This window comes from Salvelinus fontinalis, chromosome 5 (genome assembly GCF_029448725.1).
Source record: "Salvelinus fontinalis isolate EN_2023a chromosome 5, ASM2944872v1, whole genome shotgun sequence".
NCBI lineage: Eukaryota > Metazoa > Chordata > Actinopteri > Salmoniformes > Salmonidae > Salvelinus > Salvelinus fontinalis.
In genome coordinates, this window is record NC_074669.1 from 44,633,861 (window position 1) to 44,651,763 (window position 17,903).

A 17,903-nucleotide genomic window follows, 5' to 3' on the forward strand; every position below is an offset into this window, starting at 1 on the left:
CATTGCGCATGGTGATCTTAGGCTTGTGTGCGGCTGCTCGACAATGCAAAACCATTTCATCGACCATGGAAACCATTTCATGAAGCTCCCGACGAACAGTTCTTGTGCTAACATTGCTTCCAGAGGCCTTTTGGAACTCAGTAGTGATTGTTGCAACCAAGGACAGACAAATGTTTCACGCTACACGCTTCAGCACTCGGCGGTCCCATTCTATGAGCTTGTGTGGCCTACCACTTTGTGGCTGGGCCATTTTTGCTCAAAGACATTGCCACTTCACAATAACAGCCCTTACAGTTGTTGCTCCAAGACGTTTCCACTTCACAATAACTGCACTTACAGTTGACCGGGGCAGCTCGAGCAGGGCAGAAATTTGACTAACTGACTTGTTGGAAAAGTGGCATCCTTTGACGGCGCCACGTTGAAAATCACTGAGCTCTTCAGTAAGGCCCTTCTACTGCCAATGTTTGTCTATGGAGATTACATGGCTGTGTGCACAATTTTATACACCTATCATCAACGGGTGTGGATAAAATAGTATGAATCCACTCATTTGAAGGGGTATCCACATACTTCTGTATATATGTATACTCAGTGTGTGTTTGTGTGTGTGTGTGTGAATGCCCACTCGAATCCTACAAGAATGTAATGCGGAGGAGTGATTCACAACCACTGATACTGTGGCCGCCCTCTCGCTCAACATCCCCCTCTCATTACACCCACACACACTCACACATTTTACACACAATTTAACATACTGTATGTCTTGCATTGATTACTTATTCTTTACTTGAGGGTATAAATAGACAGCAACCACATCTTATACAGTACCAGTCAAAAGTTTGCACACACCTACTCAATAAAGGGTTTTTCTTTATTTTGACTATTTTCTGCATTGTAGAATAATAGTGAAAACATTAAAACTATGAAATGACACATATGGAATCGTGAAGTAATCAAAAAAGTGTTAAACAAATCAAAATATATTTTATATTTGAGATTGTTCAAATTGTCCACCCTTTTCCTTGATGACAGCTTTGCACACTCTTGGCATTCTCTCAACCAGTTTCATGAGGTAATCACCTGGAATGCATTTCAATTAATAGGTGTGCCTCGTTAAAAGTTAATTTGTGGAATTTCTTTCCTTCTTAATGTGTTTGAGCCAATCAGTTGTGTTGTGACAAGGTAGGGGTGGTATACAGAAGATAGCCCTATGTGGAAAAAGACCAAGTCCATATTATGGAAAGAACAGCTCAAATAAGCAAAGAGAAAAGGACACCAATAAGAAGAAGAGAATTGCTTGGGCCAAGAAACACGGGCAATGGACATTAGACCGGTGGAAATCTGTCCTTTGGTCTGATGAGTCCAAATGTAAGATTTTTGGTTCCAACTGCTGCGTCTTTGTGAGATGCAGAGTAGGTGAACGGCTGATCTCTGCATGTGTGGTTCCCACCATCAAGCATTGAGGAGGAGGTGAGACAGTGTGGGGGTGCTTTGTTGGTGACACTGTCTGTGATTTATTTAGAATTCAAGGCACACTTAACAAGCCTGGCTACCACAGCATTCTGCAGCGATACGCCATCCCATCTGGTTTGCGTTTAGTGGGACTATCATTTGTTTTTCAACAGGCTGTGTAAGGGCAGTTTGACCAAGAAGGAGAGTGATGGTGCTGCATCAGTTGACCTGGCCTCCACAATCACCCGACCTCAACCCAATTGAGATGATTTGGGATGAGTTGGACCGCAGAGTGAAGGAAAAGCAGCCAATAAGTGCTCAGCATATGTGGGAACTCCTTCAAGACCGTTGGAAAAGCATTCCTCGTGAAGCTGGTTGAGAGAATGCCAAGAGTGTGCAAAGCTGTAATCAAGACAAAAGGTGGTTACTATGAAGAATCTAGAAAATATATTTTGATTCGTTTAACACTTTTTTGATTCCATATGTGTTATTTCATAGTTTTTATGTCTTCACTATTATTCTACGATGTAAAAAATTGTTTAAAAAAATGGAATGAGTAGGCCTGTCCAAACTTTTGGTACTGTATGTGGTACTGTACGGGTACTGTATGTGTATACTGAGTGTAAAAAACATAAGGAACAACTCCCTAAAATTTAGTTGCTCCCACTTTTGCCCACAGATCAGCATCAATTTGTCGGGGCAAGGACTCTACAATGTGTCGAAAGCGTTCCACAGGGCTGCTTGCCCATGTTGACTCCAATGTTTCCTACAGTTGTGTCAAGTCCCCTGGATATCCTTTGGGTGGTGGACCATTCTTGATAGACAAGGGAAACTGTTGAGCCTGAAAAACCCAGCAGCATTGCAGTACTTGACACACTCAAACCGGTGCGCCTGGCACTTACTACCATAGGCACTTTTATATTTTGTCTCGCCCATTCACCTTCTGAATGTCCCACATACACAATCCATGTCTCAATTGTCTCAAGGCTTAAAAATCCTTATTCAACCTGTCTCCTCCCCTTCATCTACATTGGTTGAAAAGGATTTAACAAGTTACATCAATAATGGATCATAGCTTTCACCTGGATAGAACAGCAGCCTCTGGTAAGACACTGGGCGGGGGCCTATGTATATATGTAAACCACAGTTGGTGCACGATATCTAAGGAAGTCAAAAGGTTTTGCTCGTCTGAGGTAGAGTATCTCATGATAAGCTGTAGACCACACTATCTACCTAGAGAGTTTTCATCAGTATTTTTTGTAGCTGTCTACATACCACAACCAGAAGGAAAAAATTCTCAACCACCTTTAATCCACACACAGAGACGCGTACAAAGCTCTCCCTGTCACGTTCCTGACCTTATTTCCTTTGTTTAGTCTTTGTTTAGTTGGTCAGGACGTGAGCTGGGTGGGCATTCTATGTTTTGTGTTTCTATGTTGGGTTTGTTGTTTGGCCTAATATGGTTCTCAATCAGAGGCAGGTGTTTGTCATTGTCTCTGATTGGGAACCATATTAAGGTAGCCTGTTTTCACTGTTTGTTTGTGGGTGATTGTTCCTGTTCGTGCGTTCATGTGTTTTATGTTCTCAGGTTCAGGACTGTAGCTTCGTTGGTTTTCGTCTGTTTATTGTTTTTTGTTAGTATTGAAAGAAGTATTCTAATAAATATGGATACATACCACGCTGCGCTTTGGTCCTCCTCTCCTTCTACCGACGAAAGCCCTTACAGAATCACCCACCAACCTCGGACCAAGCAGCGTGGTAACGGGCAGCAGCGGCAGCAGCAGCAGCGATGTCAAGACTCCTGGACGTGGGAGGAAATCCTTGACGGGAGAGGACCCTCGGCACAGCCAGGGGAATATCGCCGCCCCAAGGCAGAGCTGGAGGCAGCGAAAGCAGAGAGGCGGCGTTTTGAGGAGCTAGCTCGGCAGCAGAATGTGGACTGTGTTACAACTTGGGAAGAGATAGACAGGTGGTCGGTCGACCCAGGGAGAGTGCCGGAGCCCACCTGTGATTCTATGGAGCAATGTGCGGAGGGATACCGGCGAATGGAGGCAGCACGGCGACGCGGTAGGAAGCCCGAGAGACAGCCCCAAAAAATTAATGGGGGGGACTAAAGAGGAGTGTGGCGAAGTCAGGTAGGAGACCTGCGCCAACTTCCCGTGCTTACCGTGGAGAGCGAGAGTACGGCAGACACCGTGTTTTATGCGGAAGAGCGCACGGTGTCTCCTGTACGTGTGCTTAGCCCGGTGCGGTACATCCCAGCTCCACGTATCGGCCAGGCTAGAGTGGGCATCGACCCAGGTGCCATGAAGCCGGCTCAACGCATCTGGTCTCCAGTGCGTCTCCTCGGGCCGGTGTACATGGCACCAGCCTTACGCACGGTTCGCCAGCACAGCCCAGTGCGGGCTATTCCACCTTGACGCTATGACCTGGCTACGGGGAACATGCAACCAGGTAAGATGGGCAGGCTTGGTGCTTAAGAGCTCCAGTACGCCTTCACGGTCCGGTATATCCGGTGCCACCTCCTCGCCCCAGCCCAGTACCACCAGTGCCAACACCACGCACTAAGCCTCCTGTGCGTCTCCAGAGCCCTGTTCCTCCTCCACGCACTCGCCCTGTGGTGCGTGTCTCCAGCCCGGTACCACCAGTTCCGGCACCACGCACCAAGCCTCCTGTGCGTATCCAGAGCCCTGTACGCCCTGATGCTGCTCACCGCACTAGCCTTGAGGTGCGTGTCTCCAGCCCGCTACCACCAGTTCCGGCACCACGCACCAAGCCTCCTGTGCGTCTCCAGAGCCCTGTTCCTCCTCCACGCACTCGCCCTGTGGTGCGTGTCTCCAGCCCGGTACCACCAGTTCCGGCACCACGCACCAAGCCTCCTGTGCGTATCCAGAGCCCTGTACGCCCTGATGCTGCTCACCGCATTAGCCTTGAGGTGCGTGTCCCTAGCCCGGTACCGCCAGTTCCATCACCACGCACCAGGCATACTGTGCGCCTCAGCAGGCCAGAGTCTGCAGTCTGCCCAGCGCCGCCTGCGCTGCCCGTCTGCCCAGCGCCGCCTGCGCTGCCCGTCTGCCCAGCGCCGTCTGAGCTGCCGCCTGCGCTGCCCGTCTGCCCAGCGCCGCCTGCGCTGCCCGTCTGCCCAGCGCCGTCTGAGCTGCCCGTCTGCCCAGCGCTGTCTGAGCTGCCCGTCTGCCCAGCGCCGTCTGAGCTGCCCGTCTGTCCTGAGCCTTCAAAGTCGCCCGTCTGTCCTGAGCCAGTCAGTCAGGAGCCGCTAGAGCCGTCCGTCAGTCAGGAGCCGCTAGAGCCGTCCGTCAGTCAGGAGCCGCCAGAGCCGCCCGCCAGTCAGGAGCTGCCAGAGCCGCCCAGAATCGCCAGAGCCGCCCGCCAGACAGGAGCCGCGAGAGCCGCCCGCCAGACAGGAGCTGCCAGAGCCGCCCGCCAGACAGGAGCTGCCAGAGCCACCCGCCAGACAGGAGCTGCCAGAGCCGTCAGTCACGCCGGTGATGCCGGAATTGCTCCTCAGTCCGGAGCTGCCCCTCAGTCCGGAGCTGCCCCTCAGTCCGGAGCCGCCCCTCCGTCCAGAGGCGCCCATCAGTCCAGTGGGGTTCATTTGGAGGGTCGCCGTTAAGAGGAGGCCACGGAAGCGAGGATTAACTATGGTGGGGTGGGGGTCATGTCCAGCGCCAGAGCAGCCACCGTGGACAGATTCCCACCCAGACCCTCCCCTATAGGGGGGGGGGGGGGGGGGCACTGTCACGTTCCTGACCTTATTTCCTTTGTTTAGTCTTTGTTTAGTTGGTCAGGACGTGAGCTGGGTGGGCATTCTATGTTTTGTGTTTCTATGTTGGGTTTGTTGTTTGGCCTAAAATGGTTCTCAATCAGAGGCAGGTGTTTGTCGTTGTCTCTGATTGGGAACCATATTAAGGTAGCGTGTTTTCACTGTTTGTGGGTGATTGTTCCTGTTCGTGCGTTCATGTGTTTTATGTTCTCAGGTTCAGGACTGTAGCTTCGTTGGTTTTCGTCTGTTTATTGTTTTTGTTAGTATTGAAAGAAGTATTCTAATAAATATGGATACATACCACGCTGCGCTTTGGTCCTCCTCTCCTTCTACCGACGAAAGCCCTTACTCTCCCTCACCCTCCATTTGGCAAATCTGACCATAATTCTATCCTCCTGATTCCTGCTTACAGGCAAAAATTAAAGCAGGACACACCAGTGACTCGGTCTATAAAAAAGTTGTCAGATGAACAAATGCTAAACTACAGGACTGTTTTTCTAGCACAGACTGGAATATGTTCCCGAATTCTTCCGATGGCATTGAAGAGTACACCACATCAGTCACTGGCTTTATCAATAAGTGCATCGAGGACGTCGTCCCCACAGTCACCGTACGTACATACCCCAACCAGAAGCCATGGATTACAGGCAACAATCGCACTTGAGCTAAAGGGTAGAGCTGCCGCTTTCAAGGAGCAAGACTATAAGAAATCCCGCTATGCCTTCCGACGAACCATCAAACAGGCAAAGCGTCAACACAGGACTAAGATTGAATCGTGCTTCGATGCTCGTCGGATTTTTATTTTTTATTTTTTATTTGATTTTACCGTTATTTTACCAGGTAAGTTGACTGAGAACACGTTCTCATTTGCAGCAACGACCTGGGGAATAGTTACAGGGGAGAGGAGGGGGATGAATGAGCCAATTGTAAACTGGGGATTATTAGGTGACCATGATGGTTTGAGGGCCAGATTGGGAATTTAGCCAGGACACCGGGGTTAACACCCCTACTCTTACGATAAGTGCCATGGGATCTTTAATGACCTCAGAGAGCCAGGACACCCGTTTAACGTCCCATCCGAAAGACGGCACCCTACACAGGGCAGTGTCCCCAATCACTCCCCTGGGGCATTGGGATATTTTTTAGACCAGAGGAAAGAGTGCCTCCTACTGGCCCTCCAACACCACTTCCAGCACCATCTGGTCTCCCATCCAGGGACTGACCAGGACCAACCCTGCTTAGCTTCAGAAGCAAGCCAGCAGTGGTATGCAGGGTGGTATGCTGCTGGCAGGGCTTGCAAACTATTACAGACTACAAAAGGGAAGCACAGCCGAGAGCTGCCCAGTGACACGAGCCTACCAGATGAGCTAAATAACATCTATACTCGCTTCGAGGCAAGTAACACTGAGGCATGCATGTGAGCATCAGCTGTTCCGGACGACTGTGTGATCATGCTCTCCATAGCCGATGTGAGTAAGCCCTTTAAACAGATCAACATTCACATGGCCGCAGGGCCAGACGGATTACCAGGACGTGTACTGTGTCTTTACTGACATTTTCAACCTCTCCCTGTCAGAGTCTGTAATACCAACATATTTCAAGCAGACCACCATAGTCCCTGTGCCCAAGAACACCAAGGTAACCTGCCTACCAACCCGTAGTACTCACGTCTGTAGCCATGGAACGCTTTGAAAGTCTGGTCATGGCTCACATTAACACCATTATCCCAGAAACAATGGACCCACTCCAATTTGCATACAGCACCAACAGATCCACAGATGATGCAATCTCTATTGCACTCCACACTGCCCTTTCACACCTGGACAAAAGGAACACCTATGTGAGAATGGTATTCATTGACTACAGCTTAGCGTTCAACACCATAGCGCCCTCAAAGCTCCTCACTAAGCTAAGGACCCTGGGACTAAACACCTCCCTCTGCAACTGGATCCTGGACTTCCTGACGGGCCATCCCCCAGGTGGTAAGCGTAGGTAACAACACATCCGCCATGCTGATCCTCAACACAGGGGCCCCTCAGGGGTGCGTGCTCAGTCCCCTCCTGTAACCCCTGTTCACTCATGACTGCACGAACAGGCACGACTCAAACACCATCATTAAGTTTAACACAACAGTGGTAAGCCTGATCACCGACAACGATGAGACAGAATAATGGGAGAAGATCAGAGACCAGCCCATGTGGTGCAAGGACAACAACCTCTCCCTCAACATGATCAAGACAAAGGAGATGATTGTGGACTACAGGAAAAGGAGGACCGAGTACACCCCCATTCTCATCGACGGGGCTGTAGTGGAGCAGGTTGAGAGCTTCAAGTTCCTTGGCGTCCACATCACCAACAAACTAACATGGTCCAAGCACACCAAGACAGTCATGAAGAGGTCACGACAAAACCTATTCCCCCTCAGGAGACTGAAAAGACTTGGCATGGATCCTCAAAAGTTTTTACAGCTGCACCATCAAGAGCATCCTGAAGGGTTGCATCCCTGCCTGGTATGGCAACTGCTCGGCCTCCGACCGCAAGGCACTACAGAGGGTAGTGCGTATGGCCCAGTACATCACTGGGCCGAAGCTTCCTGCCATCCAGGACCTCTATACCAGGCGTGTCAGAGGAAGGCCCTAAAAATTGTCAAAGACTCCAGCCACCCTATTCATAGACTGTTCTCTCTGCTACCGCACGGCAAGTGGTACCAGAGCGCCAAGTCTAGGTCCAAGAGGCTTCTAAACAGCTTCTACCCCAAGCCATAAGACTCCTGAACAGCTAATCAAATGGCTACCCAGACTATTTGCATTGCCACCCCCCCTCTTCTACGCTGCTACACTCTGTTATTATCTATGCATAGTCACTTTAATAACTTTACCTACATGTACATATTACCTCAATTACCTTGACACCGGTGCCCCCGCACATTGACTTTGTACCGGTACCCCCTGTATTTAGCCCCGCTATTGTTATTTACTGCTGCTCTTTAATTATTTGTTATTCTTATCTCTTACTTTTTTAAATGATTTTCTTAAAACTGCATTGTTGGTTAAGGGCTTGTAAGTTAGCATTTCATTGTGAGGTCTACACCTGTTGAATTCGGCGCATGTGATAAATAAAATAAGATTTGATTTGATTCACCTGGTCAGTCTATGTCATGGAAAGAGCAAGTGTTCCTTACGTTTTTACGTTCAGTGTATAATGATTGTATATGAAATGAAAGGTTTATTTTAATAATGTAACACTACAGAATACGGAAGCAATAGAATACAATACAATAGAATATGTGACCCGATTCAAGAAACTAAGTGTATGTTCGCAAGTCACGACTTCACAGGAGAGCCGTTTGAACGTAAAAAATATTTTTTATCAAAATGTGTTTTTTGGCAGAAATGCCCTCTTGAACATGTGAACTTTCCTGTGCCTTAATAACAAACTTGTATGCGATCTGTAAATACAAATAAAATTGTTAAATTACGAGCCTTGTTGGTTAAGCCACAGATAAAGTGAGCAACCTTACGACTTGCCATGATTGGCTGAGATAATGAGTGGGCTGGACATGTCGAGAGATGAGTTCGGATTGGTCTGCTTTATAGAAGGCGTCTGTCTATTTGAGCTTGTCAGTCTGTGTTGGTAATCCTGTCGAACACGGCTTTAAAAAAAATGTATTGTGTAGTGGAGCTGCATAAGTGTTGCTCTCAACTTTCTGGAAGATTACGTTTTGAAATCAGTGTAATTAGAGTATGATAGCTAAAGAGATGAAAAAAGCTGTCTCCGGATTACATCTTCAAACTAAGGGCAACCGTGGTATGGCATTGCTGACAGATAGACGTGTCCATCATGCATCATGCTATCTACATTTTCAGATATTACACGTTACTAATTTTGACAGAAGGTGGTTTCATTTTAAGCTAAAGTGTACTGTTAGCTAGCTAATGAGAGCCTAATGTTAGCTATCTAACATTGAACCTGGCTGGTTAGCTCCCAGCACTGTGGCATTGTTGGCACTGTTCATTGTTGTTTAACTAGCTATCGTTAGCTAGCTGGATCGTTAGCTAACATTACGTGACGTGTGTACAACACCCGTTGAATATGGCCGGTGTCAGTAAACGTCTGCAAAAAAAGCTTTAATGAAATTGTTGCCAGCAGAACTGGTTAGGCTGTTTTCATGTTATCCAATCATCGGCCAGAGTGTCAAGTGTGTGCTCCAAGAGTGAAATGAGATGGGTTGGGGTAAAGCTTAAGTGGGTGTGAACGGGGATAAATGGGTGTGGACAAAGAAGAGCTCTTCACTAGATACCAAAACATTCAAAGCATTTTCTCAAAAGTGAGTTTACAAGTTGATCAACATTAAAAGCAAAATTACTTTCCCATTGTTCCTCAAATGCAATGTATGATATACCATTTTGTATCTCTGAGTCTCTACTTTTATCCAATGTAAATAACACAATTTCAAATGTTGCTACACAAGACCGAATGCAAGCGGTGAGTCACATATAAGAGAATAGCTTGTTCAACTGTATTGTCCACCAAAAATTGAGACCATTAAAATTTGCTATGACAGATAACATTATCCAGAACCTCTATCTGCAGAGGCTGGTTAACAGTAATGACGATGAGGAATACGCTTCAATTGGAGAGGAGGGAGGGAGGGAAAACATGGAAATAGTATACACAGGGAAATGGTGTCTGTAATACCTGCATCAGGGATCATCAGCTAGATTCAGCCGAGGGACGATTGTTTTCTTTAGCGGGTGGTTGGGGGGCCGGAACATAATTACAAATAATTTGTAGACTGCAAATTGACCACAAGAAGCCAAAACAGATATGATATTTGACTAAAACATAATAATTTCAAACCTTGCTTACATTTTTACACGAGATAATCATTTCAAACCTTGCTAACATTTTTACACGATCACGTGTCACTCTATTATGCTTGGGAATACTTGGGAACTGATCTTCAAAATTAAAATCACTTAGAACTGATTTCCTAATGTTTTTCTAGTCTTTTATGTTCAATAATAAAAATAATAAAAACATTGTATTTATTTTTTGCTTAGAAAACTTGTGGGGGCGGGGGCATTAAAACCAACCGAGGGCTGCCAGTTGGGAATCCCTGACCTACATGTTTCAAGCAGACCACCATTGTCCTGTGCCCAAGAACGCTAAGGCCCCGTAGCACTCACATCTGTATCTATGAAATGCTTTGAAAGGCTGGTCATGGCTCACATCAACACCATCATCCCAGACACCCTGGATCCACTCCAATTCGTATACTGGCCCAACAGATCCACAGATTATGAACTCAATATTGCACTTAACACTGCCCTTTCCCACTTGGACAAAAAGAACACCTACGTGAGAATGCTGTTCAATGACTGTAGTTCAGCTATCAATACAATAGTGCCCTCCAAGCTCATCACTACACTAATGACCCTGGGACTGAACATTTCCCTCTGGAACTGGATCCTGGATTTCCTGACGGGACGCTCCCAGGTGGCGAGAGTAGACAACAACACATCCGCAACGTTGACCTTCAACATGGGGGCCCCTCAGGGGTGCGTGCTTAGTCCCCTCCTGTACACCCTGTTCACCCACGACTGAGTGGCCGCGCATGACTCCAACTCCAACATTAAGTTTGCCGAAAACACGACGGTGGTAGGCCTGATCACTGACAACGATGAGACTGCCAGGACAACAACCTCTCCCTCAAATTCATCAAGACAAAGGAGCTGATTGCGGATTACAGGAAACGGAGGGCTGAGCACGCCCCCATTCACATCGACAGGGCCGTAGTGGAGCGGTTCAAAATCTTCAAGTTCCTCGGTGTCCACATCACTAAGGATCTGTCATGGTCCAGACACACCAACACAGCCGTGAAGAGGTCATGACAATGCCACTTCCCCCTCAGGAGGCTGAAAAAATTTGGCATGGTCCCTTAGATTCTCTACAGGTGCACAATTGAGAGCATCTTGACCCTCTGCATCACCACTTGGTATGGCAACTGCTTGGCATTCGATCGCAAGGTGCTACAGAGGGTTGTGCCTACAACCCAATACATCACCGGGGCCGACCTCACTGCCATTCAGGACTTCTATACCAGGTGATGTCAGAGGAAGGCCTTAAAAATTGTCAAAGCCTCCAGCCACCCCAGTCACAGACTGTTCTCTCTGTTACCGCACGGCAAGTGGTACCAATGCAACAAGTCTGGAACCAACGGGACCCTGAAAAGCTTCTACCCCCAAGCCATAAGACTGCGAAATAGCTAGTTAAATAGTTAACCAAATAGCTACCCGGACAATCTGCGTTGGCCCCTTTTTGAACTCACTTTTTTGAGTCATCACATACGATCTGTCACTTTATTCCTAGTTATATGTACATATCTACCTCAATTACCGCATTTCAGTACTGGTACCCCTTGTACATAGCCATGTAATCGTTAATCATTGTTTATCTATTATTATTATTATTACTCTATGTTCTTTCTCTGTGCATTGTTGGGAAGGTCCGTAAGTTAGCATTTCACTGTTAGTCCACACCTGTTGTTTACGAAGCATGTGACGAATAACATTTGATATGATGTTTTCCAGGCAGTAACCTGTGATTGTTTTCTACCTTTCCCTCTGGCAATAACAGGGTCGAGTACAACAGTGGACTGACACCCTTTAACCACATATGGAACACCTTTAGTGAGGTCGACAACGGCATATTAACCAACACAAAAAGAGACATCTGTTAAAATGTTTGTGTTGTAAGAAATGTTCCCAACATTTTTTGCGCACAAACTTAAATGTTGTGAAAATTCTGTTCAACTTCCAGCCCGCGTTTACTGTGAACACTGAGGCTGTACCAACTTTAAGTTACAATTTTAACAGTGGCCAAGAAGGCAACTTGTGGCTATTTAATCATAATGTGGGCCTACCAGAGTGGCCTACCATAAAAAACAATGGAGAAAATGCATCTCATAACATTTTAACATGGAAATAGCCTCATTCAGCCTACAGTAGCAGCCAATATGTGGTGTTCAATGTAGGCCTACATTCCATGAGACTTTTGAAAAAAACATGCAGGGCTTGACATTAACTGTTTATCCACTTGTCCTTCAGACAAGGAGGTGTTGTTTGATGCAAGAAACCACTTTACAAAATGAAATGCATTATTATTCCCATGCCATTATTACAGAGAATCAGACCAATTATGTTACCCTCTGCCTATTGGCTACTTAGCTTATTCAAAAATGTCTGAAAATACAACAATGCCCCTTTAAGACATAACAAAGCTCTTTACCTGACTCACTTTTCAAAGCTGTCTAGAAATGTAGACGTTTTGTGCTCTTGTAGGAAGCAATCACTCCTCTATTGCTGACTACAAATGATCTATAACTGGGCTAATAACTCACTAACTAACAAAGGATATGAACAAAATGTGCACACGTGGCTACATGCAGCTCTCCCTTAGATCTCAAAACAAGCACATCTACTCACGACCACTCATTCTGCAAACACAGTCCAGTTCAAAGTAAATGGCACAGATCCGTATATAGCAATGGTCTATTTGCATATAGCCCTACTGCAGCTCTGATTGTTTATGCCACACCGGTCTGTGTAAAGTACGGAATGAGTAGTGCTGTCAATGCTATAGACTCCTACTCAGAAGAGTACTGCCTACAATAAAATATTTTGCGAAGTTCGTTTTGTTTTTGTATGTTTCATTGAAAGTGGCTAATATTGCGTTGATTCGGTCACAATTGCCACAGTAAAGGGAAACGTTGATAGTGTTAACAGGGAAAACACTTCACTTTGAGTCAAAATGCAAGCCGAGATCTACCGTTGAGATTTTTTTTAAACATTACTTAAAAAACCTAAGCCTATGCAACATTAACCAATTAAAAACAGTACTGTAGCAATGAGGTTTGTGCAGTAAGCTATAGGTCCAATACATTATCACCGCATGTTGGCTTTGCTTGAATTGCCCTGCATTGTTGTTCGGGCCATTTAACCCTTGTGTGGTGTTCAGTTCTGTGGCACCCATTTTCAATGTTTACTAAAAGAAAAATGACACAATTAATAATTTTTTCAACCTGAGACTCATTGAACTTGGCTAATTTTCTGTGAATAACATGTAAAATAACATATTTTCAGTGAGTGCACACTGTGCACCCCCCTACTGCTTTACATTACGTATGTGGTATTCGGGACCCGAGTGTAATAAAAGTGTGGAAAAGTAAAACTGAAACAAAAGGTTTTGCTGTGTGCCTTCACTCTGTCTTCCTCCTCCCTGGGCCTGCTGTTTCAAAATAGCACCAAGAACCTGTCTGTCTCCCAGCCTGTCTCCCAATTTTCTCACACTCTTTACCCTTTGTAGTGTGTGAAACTACACAATGTCTTGCGGGAACCTGCACAATGTTATTACAATATATTGTTTTGATACATTATTTCTATACATTGTAAAAAATGCAGTATTTTCCCACACTCTACCCCAGCCAGGTGCAAATTGGGGAAGGGACACAACAAATAAATAGCTTTGCATGTGTGGCTCCTTACCACAATCAATCATGGCAAAAATAATCTCTGCTCAGAGGGCCTTAGAAATAATGATTGCAGAGAGAGAAGCTAGTGTGGAAGGAGTTGTTGGTTCTGTGGGTCGGGCAGATGGGGCACCAGCATCCTCTTCCTGAATCCTCCTCACAGGCAGCCCAGATCTAGATTCCATAATTTGCGGGTTTAGACGGTATGTACTGGGCAGCGGCCCCTTAATGGCATATTTATTTATTTAACCTTTATTTAACCAGGTAGGCAAATTGAGAACACGTTCTCATTTACAATTGCGACCTGAATTGCAAGCATGCTCATCAACACAAACGTTGGGCCCAGGGTTGTAAAACAGGGGAAGGCGGTCCACCCACTTGTTCACCCACTTGTCCCACACTGCAGCTAGCTGATTGCAGCTAGCTTGTCTCTCTGCAGCTGGCCTGGTGTCTCGGTTATCGAAGCGGATAATCCTGGAAATAATGTGGAAGTTTTTCAGAGACATTGTTGCACGGAAAAGTTCTCTGCCAGTTTCTGCATCCCACAGGGATTCTGTGGATTCCCCATTGGATCTGAAAACATTAGCAAGGATAAGAGCCCCAAAGTATGCATGTAAACGAGTTTGGTCCATCTCTCCAAAAACACGCCTTCTCCCCAAGTGTGAGTGATGTTGTTGCATGTGTGTGTGAGTCTGATTCTCTTACCTTGGCCTGCTGTAGACTATATATGTGAGTGAAGGAGATGTTAGTAAAATTCCTGAACTAAGTGTTTTCATCATTCTAGATTGCAGCAGGAAGCAACAAGAAGAAGCGCTGCGATGTGTGTGGACTAAGAAGGACAGGAAGACACAGTACACATGCATCAAGTAAAACTCTGTCCCTCATGTGGTGTGTAGACCGGCCTTAATTTGTGCTCATTTATCATTTCCATAAAATACTGTATGTAAAATGTGTCCTTCCAATTTGTTCAGTTCAAAGCAATACACATCAATAGTGATGAAAACCTTGTTCAAGATAAACATGATTTATTCCACCCATGTCTTGATTATAATTGATTTTTGTTGACAGAAATCACATTTTATTAAAAAACAAATTGCGGTTTTATTGATAAATGAGATCTAGCAGAGGTAAATGGCAAAAATTAACCATGTATGCTGTCTATATTGCTTGTAATTGATATGTCAACATCTAAGTTTTTACGTACATTTTTATGGCTGTATTATTTTAAAAACCCAATAATGTTGTGGGTCCATCAGACCCGTGAACATTGGGTGAATAACAAAAACATGAACCCCAAACAAGGGTTAAAAAAAAAATATTTCATCATTTGAGGTAGGTTATATGATCACATCGGTAATAGACCCGTTGCCCAGCTGACTGAGCATACATTTAAATCATTTGCTTTTTATTTGTATTTTATTGGGCTGATGATGTCTGCATCTGATGGTCAGTCTCAGCGGAGGGAGAGCAGCATACTGATGGTCCGCTTCTCAACATCCCTCCACTGACCAAAAAGGGAGACTGTCTTCTAGCTGACGGCGAAACTCGAGTCGCACCGCATTATTTCTGCCCCATGCAGAAATTCATGTTGTTACTCCTATAAATAGAGAAAGTGAAATATTCTGCAATATTAAAAAAGACCCAAGCCGCTAATAATAACAACAACGCAAGCCTATAGATACACTTTCCTACTCCTTCATTACTGCTGCAGTGCTTGTTGTAGCGCTGAGTGGAAATAGGAAGAATGAACATTTTATGACTTATAAAAGTGTTGAATACAAAGTATTGACAGTGCTGAGTTAGAACTTAAAAATGAGCTCACAAATAAAAACAGCATCGCTTTACTGTATTCGTTGACAGTCTCTCTCTAGTCATGGTTTTTAACATTTTGAAATCTCACAGGATCAACTTAGCTGTAGCTTTCTTGTATGCCTGCTACATTACTGCAGACATGGCCGTCTAAGCCATCCTATTGGCCAGCGGTAGGCCTATAGTGCACTTGATTTGCTCTCTGGGCCCGCCGGGAAGGCAGAGTTTGAACATTCCGACACATAAAATAGTTCAAAAATAGAACATTGGTTATAAGCTGTGTTAGTGTGTTTTAGGCCGCTGTGTTAACTGTGTTTTAAGCAGAGTTAGCAGTGTTTAAGGCTATGTTGACTATTTTAGAAGGCTGTGTTGACTGTGTTAACTGTGTGAGCTGCAGCTCGGGGCCTCTGCCAGGTGTTTCAGAAGAATGGGGGCGAGGGGGAGGGGTAGAAGAGAGGGAAAGGGGAGAGCGGAGAGAGGACAGGCTTTGTGTGAGATCCAGATCCAGGGGGCCACAGCAATTAAAGGAGAACAGACCGGGGGAGAGCAGAGAGAGGGGGGCAAGAGGGGGTAACAAGCTCTAGGGGGGACATGAGAGGCCAGGGGGGCTAGTGAGCGTGTGTGAGCCTGTTCATGACCCTACTCCACACCCCCTCCACACACTGCTACTTGTTCCGGCCTTTGAGGCCGAAGCTCCTTTGCAGATTTGAACTCACATATGATAGCGCCTCCTATTGGTGACAAAAGGGACTTCCACCACAGAGCTGTATGTCAGTTATTCAAGCCAGTACAACGCTTGCACAGAGCCAGAAAGGGCTAGGCAGTGACTTGAGAGTGTTGATCAGAGGCCAAGACTTAGGTCTGCATGACTGGATGATTTGACTTTGAAGATCCTCTTTCAAAATTGGAGAGTCCCTCAGTTTCAGTTCTTTCTGTGGTGCTACACACACACACACACACACACACACACACACACACACACACACACACACACACACACACACACACACACACACACACACACACACACACACACACACACACACACACACACACACACACACACACACACACACACACACACACACACACACACATAAAGATTTTCACTTTACCGTTACAGAGTAAAATATTTGATCTACATTGTTGATGTGAGGTACTGATGTGCTAGAATTGGAGTGCTTTTCATCCAGTTGGACTTGTGGATTACAAAATAGAACATTGTTACTCTGTTATACCATGCTCCGTATGATATGTACACCATAAGCTAACTCTGCATTTACTCTAATGTATTGTGTCTGGCGTATCGATCTGGAATTCTACATTATGCATTACACTGCCTTTTTCATACATTTCTAAGCATATTAATCAGTGGTTAAAAAACATTGCACAGGAAAACATGACTTTTTTATTGATACAAAACAGCTACTGGCATATCAATGCACTATAATGGTTTTGTATTGTGTTTCATATTTTCTTTGTGAGGTTCTTGATTTAGTCGGAACAGCAGAAGTATATGTGACTTATCCTATACCTTTGCATTCGTTTTTTGTTGTTGTTGTATTTAACATTTGAATGAATTAACATTCTGTAACAATGTGCGGCTGTCCATTCCATCCCAAGAACACACAAAGTATACATGACTTACCTCGTACTAAAAAAACAAGGGCAATAGCCTGTTAATGTTGATAAAGTCCTTTAATTCCACTATGAGGAGAGTCCGTCAGTTCTCAATTCTACCTACCTGTCCCTCTTAGTTTAAGCAGAGGAGTGAGCCTGGCTCTCTGGTGCTGTGGCTTTAAACGCTTCACTCACTCATACTACACAGGGGCGCCACCTAGGCCCTCAGCATGGTAATCCACATTTTTTGAGGGACTTGAATAAACTTTCTGCTTAGATGCGTTTGTCTTTATCTGTTATTCTGTCCTTTTTATTGGTCGACAACAAATACAGGATTCATGTTACACAATGATTCCGAAGGTAGCCTACAACATGAAACATAACTTTTATGAGAGTGACCTAAATTCACTTGAATCCGAATCCAGTAAACACAAATCATTAGAACTTGTTGTGAGGTCATTGTGGGCAATGTAGTTATACATAATGTATTGTTCAGGTTAGGAGGCTTGCCAGGCTGTCCCCCTATTGGGCTTACCCCGTGCCTTTGAGATGGGCTTACTATGGATAAAAGTTGACCTTAGGTACAGATCTACAATCTTAGAAAAAAAATTGCTGTTTAGAACCTAAAAGGGTTCTTTGGCTGTCCCCATAGGAGAACCCTTTGAAGAACCATTTTTGGTTCCAGGTAGAACCTTTTTAAGTTCCATGTAG

At 45.3% G+C, this 17,903-nt stretch overlaps 1 long non-coding RNA gene across 1 annotated transcript; it reads right to left on the reverse strand.

The window, feature by feature from the left end:
* Positions 1 to 14,768: 14,768 nt before the first annotated feature.
* LOC129855652 (uncharacterized) lies at positions 14,769 to 17,355 on the reverse strand. Its single transcript, XR_008759532.1, has 3 exons — positions 17,221 to 17,355; positions 16,289 to 16,512; positions 14,769 to 15,360 (listed from the first exon to the last, which is right to left on the reverse strand). It is a non-coding gene; the product is annotated as an uncharacterized LOC129855652 (long non-coding RNA).
* Between the last annotated feature and the right edge of the window lie 548 nt (positions 17,356 to 17,903).